Genomic DNA, 25972 nt, shown 5'->3' with positions numbered 1-25972 from the left:
GCATATCTTAGTAGATATGGCACACTTCTGCTCACCCTTTCACGCAACACAATGCAGCAAGTTGCCTTGCTGTATTCTATTGTGTGAATCTTTTTTTTGATATATGATTTTAATCATTTTGCATATTAGCATGTTTTTTAGGGCATCCCCTTGCTCTATAAATGTGTTTTTTCTGTTAGGCACACCAGTCCAAGTCACTTTGCCACTCAGAGAGCCAGGGGTTTAGAGAGATCTCCACCTCTGTGCTATGTACTTCTTTGTGACCAAGATGGCCACTGTCACCATGGTACATTTACTTTGGTTGCCACCAACACCCTCTAGAATATGCAGTAGAGCAATTTGAGGCATCATGGCAATCAGCCTCTCTAAGACCTGACACAGGGTATTTCCAATCTGACACCTGTATCCAGTAATTTCAGGGCACAAAGTTACCAAGTAGTTAGAGTGTTTGTGTTTGACAGTTATTCATTTTCAGGATGCGTATGTGTGACATTTCAAAGCCATATGTGTGGCATTTTGAGTGACCCTTTATATTAAGCAGGAAATAGCAGTAATGTCTATTCAATGAAATCAGCTTCGGAAATGACCCATTTTATGCAATTTCATGGTCTTGAGTCAATTACATGACTCCTGAATATTTTAACATCTCCAAATTAATTCCACTGTCTGCCTTACTCTCAGAATACCAACAATAGAGTGCAGATCTTTGGCTAAACTATGGAAATAAGAATCAGAATTGCTACAGATAGTTCCCAAAAGTCCCACTTTACTTGGTGTGAACATAAAGAGAACGCAGCTCACCACACTGCCATTGGATGGCTCAATCCCCTTTACTAAAATGCAGACATGTCAAAATGGCCAAGCTTGCCTTTAAAAAAGGAATCAATGAGTACCTTTCATGTGATAAGTTTTCCAAAACTGGCATTTTGTTCAACAGTGATAATGCATTCTGGGACTCGCAGTTCCACTTTTCATGCGGCTTTTGGCTAAAAGCACTTATTGTGCCACCCTTAGAGGCCCTGTACCTTTACACACACACACTGCCATTGCAGGCTGCGTGTTGTGGGGCAGATCAAAGTGAAGAGTCGACATGGCCCTGTGGGCCAAGCCTACAACCCACAACTCTGGCATAGGTGAGTCACTACTCTAGCTGGGTGCACTATACCAGTGGTGAGGGTACAGGCACATGTGCCCTGTTCTCCTATAGTGTCCAAGTCAATTCTCAGACATTGTAAGTGCAGTGCTGCTATTAGGAGTATATGGTACTGGGAGTTTGTCATTACGAACTCCAGAGTACCATAAGGGCTGCACTAAAAACTGAGAAGTTAGGTATCAAACTCCTCAGCACAATAAACCAGTGTGGGATTTAATGAAAAATTCACTCAGAGGGCATCTAAGAGATGCTCCTTGAAATATGACCAACCTCTGGTGGGTTCCCTGACTGGTACACACCAGCCTGCCACCACAAGACATGTTTCTGGACCCCTGGGGTGGGAGCCTTTGCTCCCCGAGCCCAGAAACAAAGCCTTTCCTGGGCGGAGGTGTTCACAACTCCCCCAGGCCAGGAAGAGCCATCTGTGGCAGAGAAGCTTCAAAGGCCTTGCAGCCTTCGTAATGCGAGCCCCAGCCTCTCCTGCTATCAGGAGCAGGCCCCCTTCCTGTCTCCTCTCCTTTTTTGCGGGAAGACAGGTGGGAAAAATTAGCCAACCCATAAGGTGTGCCCACCTCTGCCAACCCCACCCCTGAGGTGGGGGAATGAAGGTGAAGCCCACTCTTCAGTGCCCACCATCTTGCAGATGGCAGGCACTCTCCAATCAGGATTAGGGATTGTGCTCACTCCCCCACTTGGGGTGAGCACACCAAGGGTGTAGTCACCCTAAGGTCGGTAGCCCATTAGCTACTGACTCGAAACCCCTAAAACACCCCCTAAATACAGTATTTAGGAGGCAGCCCTGAACCAATAAAGCAGACAAGAAACCAGAAGAATAAAGTAGAAGAAGGACCGAACAGCCGTGCCGGAGCTAACTGACTTGGCCCCAGCCCTACCGGCCTGTCTCCACCTCAAACCTGCAGAAGCGAAACCCGGGTGTGTCCTGCAGCTAGCAGCCTCAAGAACCCCGAGGACCTGCCTTGCCTTGAAAATAAAAGACTCTGTCTCCTGTGAACACTGGATTTGTTCACCTACAGACTCCAGCTCTGACAGGATCCGCGAGTCTGCACTACTCTGCACCTGACGCCCACGGCCTGAGTTCGAGTGGCCCAACACCAAGAGGAGGTCTCCCCGGCGATCCTGACCCGAGATCTGGTGGCCCCTGATCTGCCTCAAGCCTACAGCTGACGCCTGCAGCCTCAAACCGGAAGGTCCCCCCAACCGCGACCAGGAGCTCGTAAGAAGATCCGACCCTAAAAGACACCCCTACACCTGATGCCCCACGGCTTTGGGTGGCCCAACCGACGGTGCCTAATCAACCCCCGTCATCCCAACTTACTTCTCCAAGTGGTAGTCACACCCAGAAGACCTTCGTCCCCAAGCCTGCAGTGTGTTTGCAAACCGAGACTCCCCATTGAAAGCTGCAGGGCTTCCGATGCCAAAACAGCACTCTGCACCCGGCCGCCCCAGAGCCGCTGAGGGTGTACCTTTTGTGCTGGCGCAAACCCCAGAGGCAGACTGAACCTTAAACCCCTATGGTTCCCCCTTGATGTCAGATCTACCGGGTACTGTTGACACCTACGCACCTTGACCGTTAGGCGAGAGGAGTACCATACAGGTAGTACAACTGATGATATAACAAAACTGATACTTTATTAGGTCATGTTTTTTGTGATAGTAGTTAAAGAATAGGTCCTGAAGAATCGCAGCCAATGTGCTTAGGCGAGAAACATGTTGACCACACTGAATGCACTTTAGTCCTGTACCGCGACGTGGAATCCTAAATTTCCTGCGATTACAGGCTATCTCTTGATTTTACTTGTGGCAAGGGACCACCAGAATAAATTGATCTCCGGTACCTTGTGCCACATTTTAACCTCACTCACACTATCCTCCTTCTCCTGGCCCCTCACCCACACTTCACCCATAGGCAGTTGGATAAAAGATCTCCGCCAAAGAGCCCCTCTTTGAGGTGAGCCCGTTGGACATTGCACCGCCTGTCCAATGAGGAGCACTGCTGATGATGAAGCATGACACTCGCAGGGGTGTGTGAGGCCATTATATCCAACAAATTGGACACCCAGGATAGTCCTCCACTGAGCACTATTCCTACCTCCCTCGTGACCGCTCTCTTCCCCTTCTTCCTGTTTCCTTAGGAACGGCCTAGTCGCTTTTGTAAGTTAGTGCAAACCCCATTGACCCTGAGCTTAAATCCAGGAACTTTGCTCCCACAACCCAGTGGCCTGCTAGTCAGCAGCCACCAACTGGAGGCCCCCTACCCCCCATTGGATAACATTAGGCCTCAGCACTCTGCACCCTGCCGCCCTAGTGCCGCTGAGGGTGTAACAAGAGTGAATCCTTAACCCTGGGGGACCCCTGAGTCTAACCCCAGAATACAAATTCCCACAACAAAGTACTTACCTGTTAACTGATAACACCATTTTCCTCCATAGGATAACATTGATTGTTTTTCTTTGAAACGTTTTTAAGTGTGGAGTTGGAAACTCTATGATTACCTTTAAAACTGTAACTAAAAAACAACAACACTTTTACTTAACTGTTTACAGGAAATGTCCCAATGCAGTATTCAGGTATACTGCACTGTGTAAGAAAAGTAATCTGTAAAGTAATCTACTTGACATTCTACTAAAACGCCTATACAAAGTATATGTACTGTATTCTCAAAAGCATTGCATTATCCAAACAAAGTGCATATACGATTGCAATTCAAACGGTTTACAAACTGCATTACTACTGTAAAGTATTTATTGCTTACCTGTGCCAGGCTTACTTGGTTCTAGATATTAAGAATAAGTAAAAGAATATTTTTTATACAAAACCAATTGGTCTGAAGTTCAGTCTTTGAGTGTGGGATATCATTTGTTGACTTAGTGTGTACAACAAATGCTTAACACTACCTTCTGATACAGCCCTACTGCTCGACCACCCTACCACAAATAGAGAGTAAGGTGCTATCTACTTTAACCTCTGCCTACCTTTGGGGTTCCACTGGAGACTGTTCACACTATACCTCCCTTTGGTATAGTATTTACAGAGCCAGCTTCCTACACTTATCCAATCTGTATTGCAAGCTCCATCAGCACAGAGCCCTAACCATACTCCCTATTGTGTACACAAAGCAGCAAGGGGCAGTAAGATGGGAAAGCCTGTGATCGGACAGAGGAACATACTGTCGTATCAACCTGCTGATATGCGTGAGCATTCTTGGACTTTGGGGTAAGGTGAGGTATTTAACAAAATGCATTATCTAACCCCCGATGAGTGATACTTGGCATGACTGAGGGCATAGTCAGACCATATAATAAAAGTCTGATATGGGTAGTTGCATTGGAAGCAGGTGAGTTGTGGAATCTTCCCAGCTTGCTAGAGGCAGTAGGGGGTGAGGTATGTCGCATGTAGGTAGTTCAGTTGGATTAGTCTGAGGCAAACGGATATTGCCAATTCCCAAGGGGCCAGTCGAGCATCTCACCTGTCCTCATCCTCAAGGGGGTCCACCCATCCCATATCTGTCTGAGGGTTAGAACGCAGTCAATGGCGTTGTTCACAAGTGAACTGTACATTTGGGAGGTGCTGTCCTTCCTGAAAGACCCCATAAGGAGCTTGGTTTCAAGGGGATTACTTTCAGCTAGATCTGTCGATGGATGTTACAGGTCCCAAAAGGTGCATAGGTGGTCCTGATAGGGTGACCAACTGGCATGGGTACAAATTCAGGATGGTAAGGTAAAAATTCAGGACAAAGGGTCAAAATTCAGGACAAAAATTCAGGACAGAAGGTCGAAATTCAGGACAAAACTTCGGGACTAAAGGTACGTTTCACAGACACATCAGAGGAAGTTGCGAGATAGTATAAAAGTAATTAAATAGACAACCACTTAAGTACAAGTAAAAATAAGTTTATATCAAGTTGGGACAATCATGCACTTCACGTTTTTTTCGGAATGCGCGCAGCTTTAAGCAACTGTGCAGGTTTTTTTGTGGTATTTCATATGATAATAATCTATTTATATGGTTACTGCACTGGGTTGTCCAGTCTGATTTTTTGTTTACAACTCATGGTCCTGAGCAGGCATGTTTGGTGAGAGAAGTGGTCAGGAGGATCGCTCAGATAGACTTTGTTACTAGCATCTCATATCTGAGTGCCATTGTAAGATGTAAAGCAGCATGCATAGGTGAACTAAAGGGAGAATTACTGTGATGAACACACTATAGGGAACGCATTATGGGTGTTTCAGCAAGTGGAACTTAAAATATGGAATCTGACTTTACTTATAGAGGTTTCGCGGAGAGTTGCACTAGCTGACAGAAGTCACAAAGATGCTTTTCCCTGCAGCTTTCTTAAAGAAGGCACTGTCGATACACAATTACATTGTTTATTGTTGATGCCTTGCCTATTGCTACAAATACGTCTCAAAGAAATATGCCATCAAGGGATTTTGTTTAGAAATTTTTGAATTGTGGCCACTGTGGGACGTAAATGAATAGATTACCCACACTATTGTCAATTGGTGGCTGAGTCTGATTAATACCTCAGCTGTTTGCACTACGCTGTCGCTCTGACGCTGCCAACGCGAGTTGCTCCGTGATTTTGGACCATCCAAATCGTGTTAAATTCACTTGCATCTTCTGAAACCAGATCTGCAGCTGATATTTGGATTCAAATACCATCCATACAAGTGCCTAGTGTACCTTGAAGGCTTGGACTCAATTATTCCTCAGCACCGTGTTGATTGACTTAAACCAGCATCACTGACCCCTTCGGGTAGTGTGTCTCTCAGTACCTACATTTTTCTTTAGGGTCATCATTCATAATGCATAATAATGAAGTCCTGATGATGGTCTTATGAAACAATTTCCGAAAGACCGAAACGTCGACTACGAAGTCTAATTCTACCTGATATTTACTTATCATCATTGATTTCCATTTATCTTGCTGATTTGAAATCATTGTGTTATCATTATTTAGCAGTATTGACTTATTTGGAGATTTATTTTAGGAGTATATAGGACGCTCCTTGTATATCCCAAATGCATTTTCCAGTACCCTTCCTTTATTTTCTGTAAAGAAAATAATAATCTTTTGACCAAAAATCCTGGTTTTTGTATTTTTTCGTGTTGTTAGTGTGGTAACAATATTGATTTGTTTTAATATTAATCAGACTCAGCCACCAATTGACAATAGTGTGGGTAATCTATTCATTTACGTCCCACAGTGGCCACAATTCAAAAATTTCTAAACAAAATCCCTTGCTGGCATATTTCTTTGAATATATCATTTGCCCAAGCCCGCAAGGGTATATTGGGTTGCTCACTCATTCTAGACAAATACATCTCAAGCACAGCTCATGGCACTATGAGGCTCTCCCTATAACCTTACGCCTAAAACAAAACTTGCAAACATTTACAATTACTAGAGTAACATTCAAGTAGCAGTTGGGTGTCACTCTAAATGTCATATGCATGATTTATAGATCCCACCCACAAATAAGCACACAGCAAATACAGAATAGCAACACATAGGCAAGTGAGTCGCCAGAAAATGTAAATACCTACATTTAAAAAGCTCCCCAGAAGAGCTCTCTTGTCCAATGATCTAGCCATTCATCCTTCCATCAAACTCCTGATATCCACCATTTCAAATGTACATTCTGTCATCTATTAATTCTTTCTTCATTCATTCAGTCTTTCACCATTCATGCTGGTGTTCCATCGGTGTGCCCATCCATATCCAAACCTTTTCAACCATTTGCAAACCTATCCATCATCTATCCTTCCATCCATCAATTCACTCATCCATCCCTCCATCCACCCTTTCCCTCATCTATACATCATCCATCCACCTTTTCACCCAATCCATTCTTTCACTCATCCATCCACTCTTCCACCCATCCATTCATTCACTCATCCATCCAACCATTTACCCTTTCACCCAAGCCATCCTTTCACTCATTCATCCACTCTTCTACCAATCCATCCATTCACTCATCCATCTGACCACTTACCCTTTCACCTATCCAGCCATCCTTTCACTTATCCATCCACCCACCCAGCCACTCATCTGTCTATCCATTCAACTTTTCACTCATCCACCCATCCATCCTTTCTTCCAGCTCTCCACCCTCCTTTTCACTCATCTAAGCATTCTTTCCCTCATCTATCTTTACATTCTTCTTTTCACTCATCCAGGCACCCATTCATCCATCCATTCTGCCATTCATTCATCCATGCTTTCAATCATCCATCCATCCTCCCTTTCTCTCTTCATTCCCTGTTCACTTAGCCACCCATCCTTCCATCGACCCTTCACCTATCCACCCACTCATCCACTATGAATCCATCCATTGACACTAACACTCATCCACCCTTTCACTCATCCATCCATCCTTTCTCTCGTCCAACCGTTCTTTCACTCATCTATCCACCCTTTTGTCCATTGACCCTCCCTTTCACTCACTCGTCCATACTAACATCCACCCTTTCACTCATCCATCCATCCATTCATTCACCATTTCATTTATCAATTCATCAATCCATCCATCATTTTTCTTATTCATCCATCCATTCACTCACCCATCATCCACCCTTTCAGTCATCCATCCATCATTTTACTGATCCATCCACCCTTTTACTCACCCATCATCCACCCTTTCAGTCATCCATCCATCATTTTACTGATCCATCCACCCTTTTACTCATCCATCTACCCCTCCACCCATACATACATCTATTTACCCTCATCCATCCTTCCACTCATGCATCCATCCATCATTTCTCTCATCCATCCATTCACCCTTTCACTCATCCATTCATCCTTTCACTAATCCATCCAGCCATTTACCCATTCCTTCACATATTCACTCACCCACCATGTCACATTAATTATGAGCTGAGCATTTGTCTACTGAGTTGCAGACAGAAGAGGCCCATCAAGAACTTCACCCTCACTGTAGTTCCTAAAGCAAGGGGTGGAGTGGGGTGGGGAGGGTTCACTATGCCCCTGCACATGGGCAATCTGAAAACTTGGAAGTCATGAGTCTTGCATGATGCACAGAGCCAGGATGTCAGGGGACTGTGACATGGTGTTGTTTCTAGGGCTTTAAGTGGGATGAAAAAAATGGGGATCTCTCCAAGGGGCCTGTCTGATGTAAATAAGGGCGTGGCTTAAAACACTTAAGCTAAAAATATGTGCTGAGCATAATGTGCCGCCCGTCTGGTATTTTGTTGTTTCTATCATTGCATCCAGTGGCCACAATTCAAAAATTTCTAAACAAAATCCCTTGCTGGCATATTTCTTTGAATATATCATTTGCCCAAGCCCGCAAGGGTATATTGGGTTGCTCACTCATTCTAGACAAATACATCTCAAGCACAGCTCATGGCACTATGAGGCTCTCCCTATAACCTTACGCCTAAAACAAAACTTGCAAACATTTACAATTACTAGAGTAACATTCAAGTAGCAGTTGGGTGTCACTCTAAATGTCATATGCATGATTTATAGATCCCACCCACAAATAAGCACACAGCAAATACAGAATAGCAACACATAGGCAAGTGAGTCGCCAGAAAATGTAAATACCTACATTTAAAAAGCTCCCCAGAAGAGCTCTCTTGTCCAATGATCTAGCCATTCATCCTTCCATCAAACTCCTGATATCCACCATTTCAAATGTACATTCTGTCATCTATTAATTCTTTCTTCATTCATTCAGTCTTTCACCATTCATGCTGGTGTTCCATCGGTGTGCCCATCCATATCCAAACCTTTTCAACCATTTGCAAACCTATCCATCATCTATCCTTCCATCCATCAATTCACTCATCCATCCCTCCATCCACCCTTTCCCTCATCTATACATCATCCATCCACCTTTTCACCCAATCCATTCTTTCACTCATCCATCCACTCTTCCACCCATCCATTCATTCACTCATCCATCCAACCATTTACCCTTTCACCCAAGCCATCCTTTCACTCATTCATCCACTCTTCTACCAATCCATCCATTCACTCATCCATCTGACCACTTACCCTTTCACCTATCCAGCCATCCTTTCACTTATCCATCCACCCACCCAGCCACTCATCTGTCTATCCATTCAACTTTTCACTCATCCACCCATCCATCCTTTCTTCCAGCTCTCCACCCTCCCTTTCACTCATCTAAGCATTCTTTCCCTCATCTATCTTTACATTCTTCTTTTCACTCATCCAGGCACCCATTCATCCATCCATTCTGCCATTCATTCATCCATGCTTTCAATCATCCATCCATCCTCCCTTTCTCTCTTCATTCCCTGTTCACTTAGCCACCCATCCTTCCATCGACCCTTCACCTATCCACCCACTCATCCACTATGAATCCATCCATTGACACTAACACTCATCCACCCTTTCACTCATCCATCCATCCTTTTTCTCGTCCAACCGTTCTTTCACTCATCTATCCACCCTTTTGTCCATTGACCCTCCCTTTCACTCACTCGTCCATACTAACATCCACCCTTTCACTCATCCATCCATCCATTCATTCACCATTTCATTTATCAATTCATCAATCCATCCATCATTTTTCTTATTCATCCATCCATTCACTCACCCATCATCCACCCTTTCAGTCATCCATCCATCATTTTACTGATCCATCCACCCTTTTACTCACCCATCATCCACCCTTTCAGTCATCCATCCATCATTTTACTGATCCATCCACCCTTTTACTCATCCATCTACCCCTCCACCCATACATACATCTATTTACCCTCATCCATCCTTCCACTCATGCATCCATCCATCATTTCTCTCATCCATCCATTCACCCTTTCACTCATCCATTCATCCTTTCACTAATCCATCCAGCCATTTACCCATTCCTTCACATATTCACTCACCCACCATGTCACATTAATTATGAGCTGAGCATTTGTCTACTGAGTTGCAGACAGAAGAGGCCCATCAAGAACTTCACCCTCACTGTAGTTCCTAAAGCAAGGGGTGGAGTGGGGTGGGGAGGGTTCACTATGCCCCTGCACATGGGCAATCTGAAAACTTGGAAGTCATGAGTCTTGCATGATGCACAGAGCCAGGATGTCAGGGGACTGTGACATGGTGTTGTTTCTAGGGCTTTAAGTGGGATGAAAAAAATGGGGATCTCTCCAAGGGGCCTGTCTGATGTAAATAAGGGCGTGGCTTAAAACACTTAAGCTAAAAATATGTGCTGAGCATAATGTGCCGCCCGTCTGGTATTTTGTTGTTTCTATCATTGCATCCAGTAACATTAGACCTACAACAAGCTATTGGTTTTGTCAATGGATGTTAGTTGCGTAAAATAAATGAAAAAGCAGCAACTATGGTTTCGTTGTATATATTAACAAGCATTTGCAATGCAATAGGTCTCGCATTATTGAAGTTTGAGCTATTGGCATTGCTAATAATAATAATACACCAATAGCTCAAACATTCAGTAATGCGAGACCTATTGCAGGGGGTACAGTAAGGAGTCATTAAGGGCAGCAGGGATGCATGGGGATGAAAGATGCACAAGGAACAGGAAAGAAGCATGAATGGCAGCAGGGAGGCACAAGGGTGAAAGGATGCACGGGGTACAGGAAAGAGGCATCAATGGCAGCAGGGAGGCACAAGGGTGAAAGGATGCATGAGGTACAGAAAAGAGGCATCAATGGCAGCAGGAAGGCACCAGGGTGAAAGGATGCACGGGGTACAGGAAAAAAGGAATGAATGGCAGCAGGGAGGCACAAGGGTGAAAGGATGCACGTGGTACAGGAAAGAGGCATGCATGGCAGCAGGGAGGCACACGGGTGAAAGGATGCACGTGGTACAGGAAAGAGGCATCAATGGAAGCAATGGAGGCACAAGGGTGAAAGGATGCACGGGGTACAGGAAAGAGGCATGAATGGCAGCAGGGAGGCACACGGGTGAAAGGATGCACGGGGTACAGGAAAGAGGCATGAATGGCAGCAGGGAGGCACAAGGGTGAAAGGATGCACGGGGTACAGGAAAGAGGCATCAGTGGCAGCAGGGGGGCACAAGGGTGAAAGGATGCACGGGGTACAGGAAAGAGGCATCAATGGCAGCAGGGAGGCACAAGGGTGAAAGGATGCACATGGTACAGGAAAGAGGCATGAATGGCAGCAGGAAGGCACAAGGGTGAAAGGATGCACGTGGTACAGGAAAGAGGCATGAATGGCAGCAGGGAGGCACACGGGTGAAAGGATGCACGTGGTACAGGAAAGAGGCATCAATGGAAGCAATGGAGGCACAAGGGTGAAAGGATGCACGGGGTACAGGAAAGAGGCATGAATGGCAGCAGGGAGGCACACGGGTGAAAGGATGCACGGGGTATAGGAAAGAGGCATGAATGGCAGCAGGGAGGCACAAGGGTGAAAGGATGCACGGGGTACAGGAAAGAGGCATTAGTGGCAGCAGGGGGGCACAAGGGTGAAAGGATGCACGGGGTACAGGAAAGAGGCATCAATGGCAGCAGGGAGGCACAAGGGTGAAAGGATGCACATGGTACAGGAAATAGGCATGAATGGCAGCAGGGATGCACATGGGTGAAAGGATGCACGGGGTACAGGAAAGAGGCATGAATGGCAGCAGGGAGGCACTAGGGTGAAAGGATGCACGGGTTACAGGAAAGAGGCATCAATGGCAGCAGGGGGGCACAAGGGTGAAAGGATGCACGGGGTACAGGAAAGAAGCATCAATGGCAGCATGGAGGCACAAGGGTGAAAGGATGCACGGGGTACAGGAAAGAGGCATTAATGGCAGCAGGGAGGCACATGGGTGAAAGGATGCATGGGGTACAGGAAAGAGGCATTAATGGCAGCAGGGAGGCACAGGATAAAAGGATGTAAGTGTTACAAGGAAGGAGGCTACAAGAGCAGCAAAGAAGCATTAGAGTACAGGGACGCACGGGGTAGAAGAAAGAAGAAGAAGGGCAGCAGGGAGCCACAGGGCTGAAGGATCCACGAGGTACCACATGGAGGTATGAAGGGCAGCTGGGAGGCATGGAGGTGAAGGATGCATGGGGTACAGCAGGGAGGCACAGGGGGGAAGGGTGCACTGGGTACCGGAAGGAAGCATCATGGGCAGCAGGGAGGCACACGGGTGGAAGATTGCAAGGGTACAGGAAGGAGGCAACAAAGGCAGCAGGGAGGCACAAGGGTGAAAGGATGCACGTGGTACAGGAAAGAGGCATGAATGGCAGCAGGGAGGCACACGGGTGAAAGGATGCACAGGGTACAGGAAAGAGGCATGAATGGCAGCAGGGAGGCACAAGGGTGAAAGGATGCATGGGGTACAGGAAAGAGGCATCAATGGCAGCAGGGGGGCTCAAGGGTGAAAGGATGCACGGGGTACAGGAAAGAGGCATGAATGGCAGCAGGGAGGCACACGGGTGAAAGGATGCACGGGGTACAGGAAAGAGGCATCAATGGCAGCAGGGAGGCACAAGGGTGAAAGGATGCACGTGGTACAGGAAATAGGCATGAATGGCAGCAGGGATGCACACGGGTGAAAGGATGCACGGGGTACAGGAAAAAGGCATTAATGGCAGCAGGGAGGCACAAGGGTGAAAGGATGCACGGGGTACAGGAAAGAGGCATTAATGGCAGCAGGGAGGCACAGGATGAAAGGATGTAAGTGTTACAAGGAAGGAGTCTACAAGAGCAGCAAAGAAGCATTAGAGTACAGGGACGCACGGGGTAGAAGAAAGAAGAAGAAGGGCAGCAGGGAGCCACAGGGCTGAAGGATCCACGAGGTACTACATGGAGGTATGAAGGGCAGCAGAGAGGCATGGAGGTGAAGGATGCATGGGGTACAGCAGGGAGGCACAGGGGGGAAGGGTGCACTGGGTACCGGAGGGAAGCATCATGGGCAGCAGGGAGGCACACGGGTGAAAGGATGCACGTGGTACAGGAAATAGGCATGAATGGCAGCAGGGATGCACATGGGTGAAAGGATGCACGGGGTACAGGAAAGAGGCATGAATGGCAGCAGGGAGGCACAAGGGTGAAAGGATGCACGGGGTACAGGAAAGAGGCATCAATGGCAGCAACGGGGCACAAGGGTGAAAGGATGCACGGGGTACAGGAAAGAGGCATCAATGGCAGCATGGAGGTACAAGGGTGAAAGGATGCACGGGGTACAGGAAATAGGCAGGAATGGCAGCAGGGATGCACATGGGTGAAAGGATGCACGGGGTACAGGAAAGAGGCATGAATGGCAGCAGGGAGTCACAAGGGTGAAAGGATGCACGGGGTACAGGAAAGAGGCATCAATGGGAGCATGGAGGCACAAGGGTGAAAGGATGCACGGGGTACAGGAAATAGGCATGAATGGCAGCAGGGATGCACATGGGTGAAAGGATGCACGGGGTACAGGAAAGAGGCATCAATGGCAGCAGGGAGGCACAAGGGTGAAAGGATGCACATGGTACAGGAAATAGGCATGAATGGCAGCAGGGATGCACAAGGGTGAAAGGATGCACGGGGTACAGGAAAGAGGCATGAATGGCAGCAGGGAGGCACAAGGGTGAAAGGATGCACGGGGTACAGGAAAGAGGCATCAATGGCAGCAGGGGGGCACAAGGGTGAAAGGATGCACGGGGTACAGGAAAGAGGCATCAATGGCAGCATGGAGGCACAAGGGTGAAAGGATGCACGGGGTACAGGAAAGAGGCATTAATGGCAGAAGGGAGGCACAAGGGTGAAAGGATGCACGGGGTACAGGAAAGAGGCATTAATGGCAGCAAGGAGGCACAGGATAAAAGGATGTAAGTGTTACAAGGAAGGAGGCTACAAGAGCAGCAAAGAAGCATTAGAGTACAGGGACGCACGGGGTAGAAGAAAGAAGAAGAAGGGCAGCAGGGAGCCACAGGGCTGAAGGATCCACGAGGTACTACATGGAGGTATGAAGGGCAGCTGGGAGGCATGGAGGTGAAGGATGCATGGGGTACAGCAGGGAGGCACAGGGGGGAAGGGTGCACTGGGTACCGGAAGGAAGCATCACGGGCAGCAGGGAGGCACACGGGTGGAAGGTTGCAAGGGTACAGGAAGGAGGCAACAAAGGCAGCAGGGAGGCACAAGGGTGAAAGGATGCACGTGGTACAGGAAAGAGGCATGAATGGCAGCAGGGAGGCAAACGGGTGAAAGGATGCACAGGGTACAGGAAAGAGGCATGAATGGCAGCAGGGAGGCACAAGGGTGAAAGGATGCATGGGGTACAGGAAAGAGGCATCAATGGCAGCAGGGGGGCTCAAGGGTGAAAGGATGCACGGGGTACAGGAAAGAGGCATGAATGGCAGCAGGGAGGCACACGGGTGAAAGGATGCACGGGGTACAGGAAAGAGGCATCAATGGCAGCAGGGAGGCACAAGGGTGAAAGGATGCACGTGGTACAGGAAATAGGCATGAATGGCAGCAGGGATGCACACGGGTGAAAGGATGCACGGGGTACAGGAAAAAGGCATTAATGGCAGCAGGGAGGCACAAGGGTGAAAGGATGCACGGGGTACAGGAAAGAGGCATTAATGGCAGCAGGGAGGCACAGGATGAAAGGATGTAAGTGTTACAAGGAAGGAGTCTACAAGAGCAGCAAAGAAGTATTAGAGTACAGGGACGCACGGGGTAGAAGAAAGAAGAAGAAGGGCAGCAGGGAGCCACAGGGCTGAAGGATCCACGAGGTACTACATGGAGGAATGAAGGGCAGCAGAGAGGCATGGAGGTGAAGGATGCATGGGGTACAGCAGGGAGGCACAGGGGGGAAGGGTGCACTGGGTACCGGAGGGAAGCATCATGGGCAGCAGGGAGGCACATGGGTGAAAGGATGCACGTGGTACAGGAAATAGGCATGAATGGCAGCAGGGATGCACATGGGTGAAAGGATGCACGGGGTACAGGAAAGAGGCATGAATGGCAGCAGGGAGGCACAAGGGTGAAAGGATGCACAGGGTACAGGAAAGAGGCATCAATGGCAGCAGGGGGGCACAAGGGTGAAAGGATGCATGGGGTACAGGAAAGAGGCATCAATGGCAGCATGAAGGCACAAGGGTGAAAGGATGCACGGGGTACAGGAAAGAGGCATTAATGGCAGAAGGGAGGCACAAGGGTGAAAGGATGCACGGGGTACAGGAAAGAGACATTAATGGCAGCAAGGAGGCACAGGATAAAAGGATGTAAGTGTTACAAGGAAGGAGGCTACAAGAGCAGCAAAGAAGCATTAGAGTACAGGGACGCACGGGGTAGAAGAAAGAAGAAGAAGGGCAGCAGGGAGCCACAGGGCTGAAGGATCCACGAGGTACTACATGGAGGTATGAAGGGCAGCAGGGAGGCATGGAGGTGAAGGATGCATGGGGTACAGCAGTGAGGCACAGGGGGGAAGGGTGCACTGGGTACCAGAAGGAAGCATCATGGGCAGCAGGGAGGCACACGGGTGGAAGGTTGCAAGGGTACAGGAAGGAGGCAACAAAGGCAGCAGGGAGGCACGGGGCTGAAGGATGCACGAGGTATAAGAAGGATGCATTCTGGACAGCAGGGAGGCTCGGTAGTCCAGAGAGGACACAGGGGCCACCAGGGGCACTGGGTATGCACAAGGTATAGAAATACCACAAGGGCAGGGATGGCGTATCAATGGCATCGAGGCAGCACAGAGGCCAGCAGGGAGGCCAGGACTCAGAATCTAGGCTAAGGAGTGAAGGGTGGTCAGGTTGCACAGGGGGTGGACAGCTCCAATGGGAATCATGTGACCAACTACAAATACCTGGTGCTGGATCCAGTGACCGCCACGTGGGTTTCTGGAGAACCCGCGGCTGCTATGGCGACATCGCCTGCCGAGACTGGGAGCGTTTATTGGTGCCTCCTGGTGTCTGTCCGTCTCAGTTGTCATTTTATTTTAAGAGTAAAGATGTCCCTTGTTTTCTCTGTTGAGCAAAGGGGATCCCTTGTTAAACATTCTTCTGTCATGGGCGGATTCAAGTAGCAACCATTTGCAATTCATCAACTGGAACTTTCGCCGGGAAGGAGGTCTGGGGGTGAGAGGCAGCACAAGAGGCACATGCTAATAGGACCAGGAATCCAGGGGCAAAGAGGGTGAAGATCAGACAGGGAGGTGATGGGGCAGCGGTGGAGAGCCAGAAGAAAAGAGAAAGAATGTCAGAGACAAAATGGTAGGGTGAGCAGAGGGTCAGGGGCGTAAGTCAACAGCTCGATCGGAGATACAGGGATAGGGTAGTGATATTAAAGACAGGGCACAAGTCGTAAAAAAAAAAGTGGGGGACGCTGTCACCGGAAGTGACGTCACAAAAGGTGCCAAGGTCCTCGTCCCAGAGAGGCCAAAGAGTGAAGCGCAGCTGTTTGGCAGGGGGGACGGCGTCCCCCTGGTAAAATAAGTGGAGGGACGCCGTCCACCCGCGTGGTACCCCGACTCGAGCCCTGATTAAAGAGCACTAGGTTCAGGCGAAGGGTAACAGACAGTTCTATTCAAGGCTGGCTAATGAGTAGGCCAGGAGCGACCAATTTAAATCTGGTGGTGGTGGTGGTGGCTGGGTGAAGTGGCTGTCAGATATTCTGGACAACCAAGAGCCATCTAAATGATTCATATTGTGGATATAGGAAAAATCAGACCCTGCCTCCCTGGACTGACATAGGACACCCATGTCTTATCCAGCTAAAGTAAGGCTGGTTATATTCGAGAAAACAAAAAGCAGCGTTAGACTTTCAAGTCTGAAACCATTTTGGAAGACTAAGGCACAATGTTTTATAAGACCATATGGTTCCCCTCCCGTGCCAGTGGTGGTCTGCAAGCAAAGCTGCGCGTTCCTGTGACAGAGTTCAAATACGAGCATGAGCATTCAATAGCGACGGCGGCACAAAGAGGCCCCTGCGGGGAAATGCAGGCCATGTAAAGAGCTGTTAAATTACAACATGTCAAACCCGAAGGTTACAGGAACTGAACTAATGGTAGCTTTTCACCTCAACGGTTTGGTAATCTCATTTGATTTCAAAGCTGCTGTTTCGGAAATTTGAGGGACATCATGGTTTTGGTCTGCAATGAGAGCAATTAGTTGTAAATAGCTCAAAATAATTTCAAGGTTTAATTAAGGAATACACAACATATAATGTAATATGAGAGACTCAGTCTATATAATGCTTCTAGAAAAACTACGACCTAACAACTATTGTATTACATTTGAAAGAATCATATGACAACGCTGACACGTATAAAAATAAGCTTTACGTTGATAACCTAATGGGTGTCTTGTCTCTCTTCCATTTCTGTGGCAATGGTTGCACAACGAATATAAGGTGCACCTGAACGTTCGGTCGGTCAGCAGTATGCAAAGCTAAGGATTGCATAGCTGCTCACCGCTGTAACATGGCGCGCTCTGTTGTGAATGTCAGCATTCACATTCCTTGCATGAACTCCGTGGGTAGGGAAACAAGACATCAGCGGTTCTTTCATTTAGTTGCTTCCTTGTGAAATGGATCCAAAAAAGAACAATCCCACGAGTGGTGCGGGCGCGCGCCACTGCTAGCCACGTGGTTTCAATTATCGCGCCTGTGTCTGGCCACGATAATTGGAACCACATGACGGCCGGTAAACGTAATAGTAATAGACACCAATAGGCCATGGGCGGAAGCTATGCGCCCGCCTGTGGCCTATTGCGCGCTCTCTTTCATCACAAGACGCACGCAAAGTCCAATTGCGTGGCACAAAAGGAAAAGCACACGCACGAGCGTGTGCGATTCCTAGGTAGATTTTTAAACCCCCTCCAAGAGGTCTCTCGCTGAACGAGGAGTTCTGCGCACTGCAACGCAGGCGCGAGACCTAAAAATGCCTCAGCTTTGAAATGATGAGACTGTGTAAGAACTATAACCTCTTATTTTTAACTTCTTTCGCCAGCTTCTTTTCATGAACTGGCACATAGCAGCATGGGTGTTTTGTACATTTCCTCCATCTTACCCTAACAGAATGCCCTGCCCTATACCGTGGCTGGAGGAGGCCCATCACATGCTGTAAGAGACCAAACTAAACTGTCATTCTGTATGTAACAATCAGCCAGCATACAGAATGACAATGGGCCAGCGGGGCTGCTCTTGTGCTCCGAGGATGAGTGCGAGTCAGCCCCATCAAGGAGCGGAGGCCTCTCGCAGGGGAACAGCTCTGCTCCCTGCAAGGTCCACAATTACAGACAAAAGGCATCCGTAGAAGGGATCCTCATGGCAAACGGACGAGAGGTCCAAATTACGGATGGTCTGGGAAATTTACGGACGGTTGGTCACACTAGGTCAGGAAGCTAAACGTCCCCATGGTTTGTTATGCCTATCCTACCGCATTCGGCAAAGCCCTCTAGGTGTGCTGTGTTGTGAATAAACCGGCCTCTCTATAGCGGGGTCTGTTGTGTGAGTCTCTGGTTCCATCCCATAGAGCGCAGTGCCTGTCCCTATTGCAAGAAAACCACTCTAGTATTCTTTGGGAGGTCTTGCGGAAGGAGGGAGCCATAGAGTTTCCTCATCACACTGTGGAGAGAGAGAGTTCTGCGCTGTAGGTTGGGTTGTCCCAGCCCCCAGGTAGCCAATAATTAATGACCAGGAGTTGCATCGCCTGGTGGTAGAGTTGTAAGTCGGCCATGCCCATCTCCCCATTATATACAGAGAGGCGGCATTTGTCCACACCAATGTGAGGCCGTCAGTTCACCGAAAGGAAGAAACGAATCACTGACCTCAGAATCCTAAATCATGCATTGGGTATCATCAGTGGGAAGATTTGGAGTACACGTAAAGGAATCACAAGAGCATCATCATTTCAAAATTGGTGCTCTGCCAAAAAGTCTGTTTAATGGCAGTGGTGCCCATTGCTAAAGGTCTTTTACCATTTTAGTCAGAGTGGGGTAAGGTCTATATAGATGCACAAGTATTGAAAGCTAGGGTTCCTGATGAGAATCGAGGAGTACATTTCCAGGATCTTGCCTTCACATAAAGGAACCAGCAGGGACTTTCTTTTGTTCACTCCGAGGCAGGAGGCCTATTTGTGGAAGTCCATGAGGCAAACGCAGCCGGGGCCAAATAGGGGCTAGCCAGAAACAGTAGGACGGTGTCTGCATATACCATGATTCTGTCAACATCCCACATTATCCTGTTGCTTGCCGTGAATTTGGACTTCACATCGTATCATTCTGGTGAGGAGGAGTTTGATGGCCAGTGCAAAAAGGAGGGGGGAGAGCGGTATGCTTGTCGGGTACCTCGGCGCATAAGGAAGGAGGCCAACAACACCCCATTAATCTACACTTGTGCAGAGGGTTAGGAACAGAAGGGTCGTACATACCTATGAAATATCGACCTTAACCACATATGTTCAAGAACTCTGTACAGGGATATCCAATCCACTGAATCAAACACCTTCTCGAAATAAACCTTTTTGTGAAATATTAGTAAATCTGCCTCCTGGTTTGTTTGTTCTTCCTTGAACAACCCATGGGTGGCTTTCAGGTCATTGGCCAAGGAGGTTTGAACAGTGTCTGTCTCAGGATACTTTGTGTGTTCTTCTGTTACCACTAACAGACATCAGACTTTAAAATGCCTAGCATGAGCCGGCAAGAGGGTGCTCTAAATCAACATTGGAGATAGGAGTAGGTGCATGCTTTGGAGTTGTATTCATCATCCATTGTAGACATCTTTGAGAAGGCATCATTTTGTGGCAAAGAGATATGCCTGTTGTGTAACAGAGAGATTTTAAAAGTTTTTTTTAAGTTGAAGTTGACCGACTTTCATAATACAGCTTGTACAGTGACAATATGCTGTTTTGTGGATCACAAAGTCAATCATATTGATACATTGCTAGCAAGGTTACACATGTTTTAATTTGTATTATATAGACAAGTCTTTTTAATACATCATGATGTTTGTCATGCTGATAATTCAAGGACTAATCAGCATCGACCATGGCCTATCGGTAATGGTGGCCTATAGGTTATGGACCTAGCTATGCTGTATTGGTTGAAATATCACATTGGTGTGAAAGATACAATGATAATGACAAACACACACATATGTGAATGACTACATATCTGGACACAGAGATGCATCTACACTTTGTATCAATTTGCACTTTGTGACATTGTTTGAATCATTCAGCATTCCGTCCATCATTTCTTGCAGTTACACTTTTTGATCTAAGAGGGACGGGTATGCCCAACCGTGGGTCCCTTGCTCACTGTGCCACTGGATTCAAGCTAGCCTGGCTGATGAAGGGTGACATACCCTGAAACCGGTCCCAGGATGCTTGTTTCCGGTCCAGGGAGGACCTGGCTTGGCAGTTCGGTCTGGACTGTTCCCATGAGGCACAGGGTCAACACTGTTTTGCATATGGCTGGGTCCAAACCGGGGTGGGGTAGTGGGCAAAAGAACGATAGATTAAACCCAAATCTCTTGACTGGGGGAGAATGTTTGAATCATTCAGCATTACGTCCATCATTTCTTGCAGATACACTTTGTGACATTAGGCATAAGTGATATAATAGTGTATCTGCATTATGTGGATATTAGTTATATGTTAAGTGTGGAACTTCTGTTACTACACCTAATATGCAATTCCATTTACTTCTGTAGATCACTGCCCATGGCAATGCAACAGTGGCAGTGTAGTTGATTGGCACTTTGCAAAATTTTTGTTTTTGTTTCAAATTTATATTTTTGTGTCAAAAACATAGATCATTTCATTTACCATTTTTCCGGCATTCAATAAATGTTTATAAAGCAGCAATTAACATCTCTTCGGCATTAGTGTTGGCAATCATATCGAGTGAAGTCCTTGATGAATTATTGGTGACGTTAGCTAAGAAAAAGGCGGAAGCAGGGGATCACTGTGCCGAAAAAGCCGTTGAAATCTATTTGGCTAAAAAAGAACAGAGGTATGAATTTAATGAGCGGTTGGGGCATATTTTGGCTGTTAGAACCAGGCAAAAAGTCTCAGCGGGTGAGGTTTCTGAAATCTTCGATGGTAACAGGAGGGTTATTACAGATGCTGTAGGTATTCGGGAAGCCTTCAGGCTTTTCTATCAACAGTTGTATGCAGGGGTGGCGCTGGAGGATATTCGCAAATACCTAGAAAGAATTCCAAATCAGAAGGCAGATCGCAAAGATAGTGAAGAATTGGAGAGGCCATTCTCTCAAGATGAAATAATGGGTGCTTTTCAGGATCTACCCTCGGGTAAAGCTGTTGGGCCAGATCAAATTCCGCTTGAATTCTATAAAATCTTCAAGGATGACATAGGCCCTGACTTAATAGAGGTGATGACATTGGCTCAAAAAGGTGAGCCTGCTCAGGAATCATGGGCAGGAGCACACGTTGTGATCTTTCTTAAAAAAGACAAACCGGGAGGCGTGGCTAGAAGCCGAGCATGGCGGCCGCTTAATGGGGAAGCTCCAGGAGCGAGGCGGCATCCCACGTCAATCAGACACATTTATCCGTTTGAAATACGTCTCTGGAAGGGCGAGCCGGGCCGAGGACCGAGTGGTGCCCAGCGGGGAGAGTCTGAGAGCCGCAGGGCGCCGGGAGATGTGAAATCGGGACTCCGTGTGGTGAGGCCTGGCAGCGGCCACGGACAACGGACTATCCTGCTGAGGCTGACCGGGCGGAAATGAAGGTGCAGCAGGACGGAGGCGCCGGAAGTCGTCGCAGAAAGTGAAACCGTGCTGTAAAAAAGGTCAGAGGGGCGCCAGCACACTCCCTACGCCCAGGCGGGAGATCGGAGGAGGAGGCGGACTGTAACCGGGACCCAGTGGGCAGCACAGAGGAGACGCGGCGGCAGGGAGGTACAGGGCCCAAAGAAGGAGCGTTGCGCCACATATACCGACTGCGGAGAAAAACCCAGCGGCAGGCGGAGGCGGTGGTGCTGCTGCTGCTCCTCCCGTCCCAGACCTCCGACAGGCAGCGGCGAGGAACAACACGGGGAAGCTGACGGCAGCGGAAAGGGGATGCTTCGCGGCCACATTGCTGGCACAGGGGGCAAATCGCAAATCAGACTCCAGTTGGACTAGGCACACTCAGACTCAGAAACGGGCCAATACTGGAGCAGTTGGGGCCGCACCGCACCTCCCTAACAACCTGAACAGTAGGAAAGTGATGGCGGAAGCTAGCGGTGTGACTCCCTAATCCTGCAGGGCGGCGAACGCACGTTGGGAGACATGCAGAGAGGTGAGAGGGAAGGCGCAGGCAACTGAGTCTATCGTGTCGATAATACCATAACAGGTTCGCATGCCTGGTCGCCCCAACTGGCACGATCTTGAGGGTTTTAGTGGTGCTTTCTCCCCCCCATCCGGTCCCCCCCCCCACACGACTCGGTGGGGGAAGCATTGGATAGCTCGGCACCATTACGTGAACTCAACAAGTTGAAAGGCACATTCCCTGCAAGCCGTACCTAGGCTCCGCAGAGGCTGATCACCCCACGACCAGCGCTGGCAGCCGAGGATCAACAGACAACCCGGAGGTTACGGTCAGAGCAGAGGACGGGCGGACGCCGGTAAGACCCTCAAGAAACGGTGAAAGTGCAACACAGAAGAGGGGCAGGCTCAGGTACAAACATGGCAGGCAGGGGCTCTTAGCATAACTCGACGCAGGCCAAACTCGACAAGTTCGCCTATGATAGGAACAACCATCCTCAAGCGGAACCCCGGAATTCAACGGGGAAGGCGCCGGAAGGTGAAGGAGCGAAAAAGGCGACGTTGGAAGATGTGATGCGAGCCCTGGCTCAGGTACAAGCTACAGTGGGAACTACAGCCACGGAGGTCACATTGATCAGAGCGGACTTTCAAAAAATGAATGAGAGAGTGAAACAGGTGGAAGTGGTAACGAAATCCCTGGTGGAGGACGTGTCTGACCTGCAAGTGGCGATGGAGAAGATGGCGGCTGAAAACAAATTCCTGAGGGACAAGATGGACGATCAGGAAGGGCGCTCGAGGAGGAACAACGTCCGAATACTGGGAGTTCCGGAATCAGAAGGCAAGGGTGCCATGGACCTCTACGTGGAGGAGCTCATCAAGAAACACCTGAACCCCAAGGGACTCTCACACTTTTTCTCGGTGGAGCGGGCCCATAGAGTGCCCGGTGGACAGCCGAAACCGGGAGCCTCGCCGACACCAATCCTTGCGAGACTCTTTAATTTTCGCGACCGCGACACAATACTACAGGCGGCGAGGATGTCTCCAGCCCTCCAAATCCAAAATTCAACGATTGCCTTCTTCCCGGACTATACAGCAGAGTGGCACGCAGAAGGAAGACATTCCTGGAGGTGAAAAAGGCACTGCGGACAAAAGAACTATCCTACTCCATGCTATTCCCGGCCCGACTTCGGGTAGTGGCGGAGGACAAAGTCTGGTTCTTTGATACACCGGAGGCGGCACAGGACTGGCTGGAGGGCTGGAGGACCGCAGGGCGCCCCCACCACCAGCACAACGGCTCCCAGAATCACTGAGAAGACAACCAGACGGGATCCCAGAGGTCAGGTAGAGGCGGGCAACATGAATCACCAACACACGGCTCCATGGGAGCAGAAGGGGGTGTAGAATCCTGAAATTCCGGTGATACAAGAAAGTGTGACAGTTTTGGTACTACTGCCTGTTGGGCGCTCTTGGATACTGGCCTGGGGAGCACGAAGGAGAGCAGGGATGCCGCCTGCTTAGGAAGACACACCACCCCTGCGCGCAAGTAAACTGTTAAAGGGATGGGTTAAGCACTCTGCTATGTTGGGGAGGTGGGCGGTTGGAAGCCCGGTAAGCAGGGAGGCAGGGAGGGGGGTTGTGGGGGGGGTTTGTTTGTTAGTTTTTTAAGTTCCACAAGTAAGGTTGCCTATCACAATACTAAAACTGCACTACACGGGGCATGCTAGGGGCGGGTGCGCCCGGGGAGTGGGACCTCGCACTCACTACTTTAGGCGTCGGATTGATGGTACACGACCACGATACAGTTTCACCTGAAGGGGGAGCGGTGAGATCACAGGTGGAGCCTCTCCGACTCATGACCTGGAATGTGAGAGGGCTGGGAGATAAGATAAAGAGGGGGTTGGTGATAAATGAGGTAAGGAGGCAGGGACCGGCTTTAGTCCTTCTCCAGGAAACACACCTCACCGGAAGTGCCGTCAAGGCCGTAGACAGGAAAGGGTATAGAATGGCGATACACTCTGAATTCACCACAAACTCAAGAGGCACGGGTATCTTAGTGAGGAAGCCGGCACAGTTCATCGTATTAAGCACCAGGGTAGACACACAGGGTTGCTTCGCGGCGCTCCAGGGGCAGTGGGAGGGGAGGCTCATGAATGTGGTATCAGTATACATCCCCCCGGCACTACACTCAGTAATGCTACCAGCGTTGGGAGACTTTCTATTAAGCCTGCCCGAAGGAGACATAATACTAGGGGGGGGACTTCAACGCCACGGAAGACACCCAGATAGATAGGTTCCCGGAGCTACCATGGACTGGAGGGCCTTCCCGATTTCAGAGCTTCCTGACGGCGGTGGGTTTAGTCGACCTGTGGCGACATACGCATCCATCCGCAAGGCAGTACACGTATCATTCAGCGGTCCATGGTAGCTTGTCGCGGATCGACTACTTCCTTGCGCTGGGGGGTGGGTTGCGTCATATAGACAATGTCGAGATACACCCCAGGGGGATATCGGATCATTCCCCGGTCACACTCACAATGTCCACACAGGAGAAAACACGTAAGAGAATCTACCCAATTCATGCCACATACCTCAAGATCCTCAAGGTGCGAAAAGCTCTCAAACTGGCGACTTCCCATTATTTTGCTGAGAACTCTGAGTCCGTACAGTCTCCTACTACCCTGTGGGAGGCATACAAGACTGTGTTGAGGGGACAAGCGATAACGTCCATTACGGGGCACAAAAGAGAGCGGCAGAATGAACTGGCGGGGCTGGAGCTAGCTCTGCAAGATGCGACGGTGGCACACGAGACGGATCCGACACCTGACACATCCCATGATTTGATTCTGAGGCAACAACAATATAGGGGAACACCTGAATCAGCAATCAGTCACTCAAATAACTGAGACGACACATAGAATCTATGACATAGGAGACAAGGCGGGGAAAATGCTAGCTTGGTTAGATAAGAAGGGAGGGAGTGCCAGGGGTATACTACGGATTAGCGATAGACGTGGGGTAGAGCACACAAGCCCCGAAGAGATAGTCGAGACCTTAGCGGACTACTTCCAGGAAGTATACACTCTGGATAATATAGTGACGGTAGAGATGGCTCGGGCAGCGCTGGGCCACATCCCCATCCAGACACTGGCGCCGGAGGCGGCCGCGGAGCTAGAAGAGGCCATCGCAGAGGAGGAAATACAAAGGGCGATCCACGCAGTGAGGACGGGTAAGGCCTCAGGACCAAATGGTATTCCGATAGAATGGTACCAGACCGCGTCGGAGGGTCTGGTTGGGCCCGTGTTGGCAATGTATACGGATAGTCTGGAAAGGGCTGAACGTCCGTTGCACCAACGGACGGCCTCCATTGTTGCAATCCCCAAACCCGGAAAGCCGCCCGGGGAATGTACATCATACCGCCCAATCTCCCTTCTCAACGCTGAGGTTAAAATTTTGGCTAAGCTCCTTGCCACGCGGTTGATGTCACACACTCATACACCCCGACCAATCCGGTTTCGTGCCGCACCGGAACACCGCTCTCAATTTGCGCAGGGCACACGGAGTACTGGCCAAGGCAGCCTCATTATTAGACCCGGTGGTTATAATGGCCCTTGACGCAAAGAT

The sequence above is a fragment of the Lissotriton helveticus genome, chromosome 9 (genome assembly GCF_964261635.1).
Source record: "Lissotriton helveticus chromosome 9, aLisHel1.1, whole genome shotgun sequence".
NCBI lineage: Eukaryota > Metazoa > Chordata > Amphibia > Caudata > Salamandridae > Lissotriton > Lissotriton helveticus.
Note: the sequence above shows the minus strand (reverse complement) of the source record.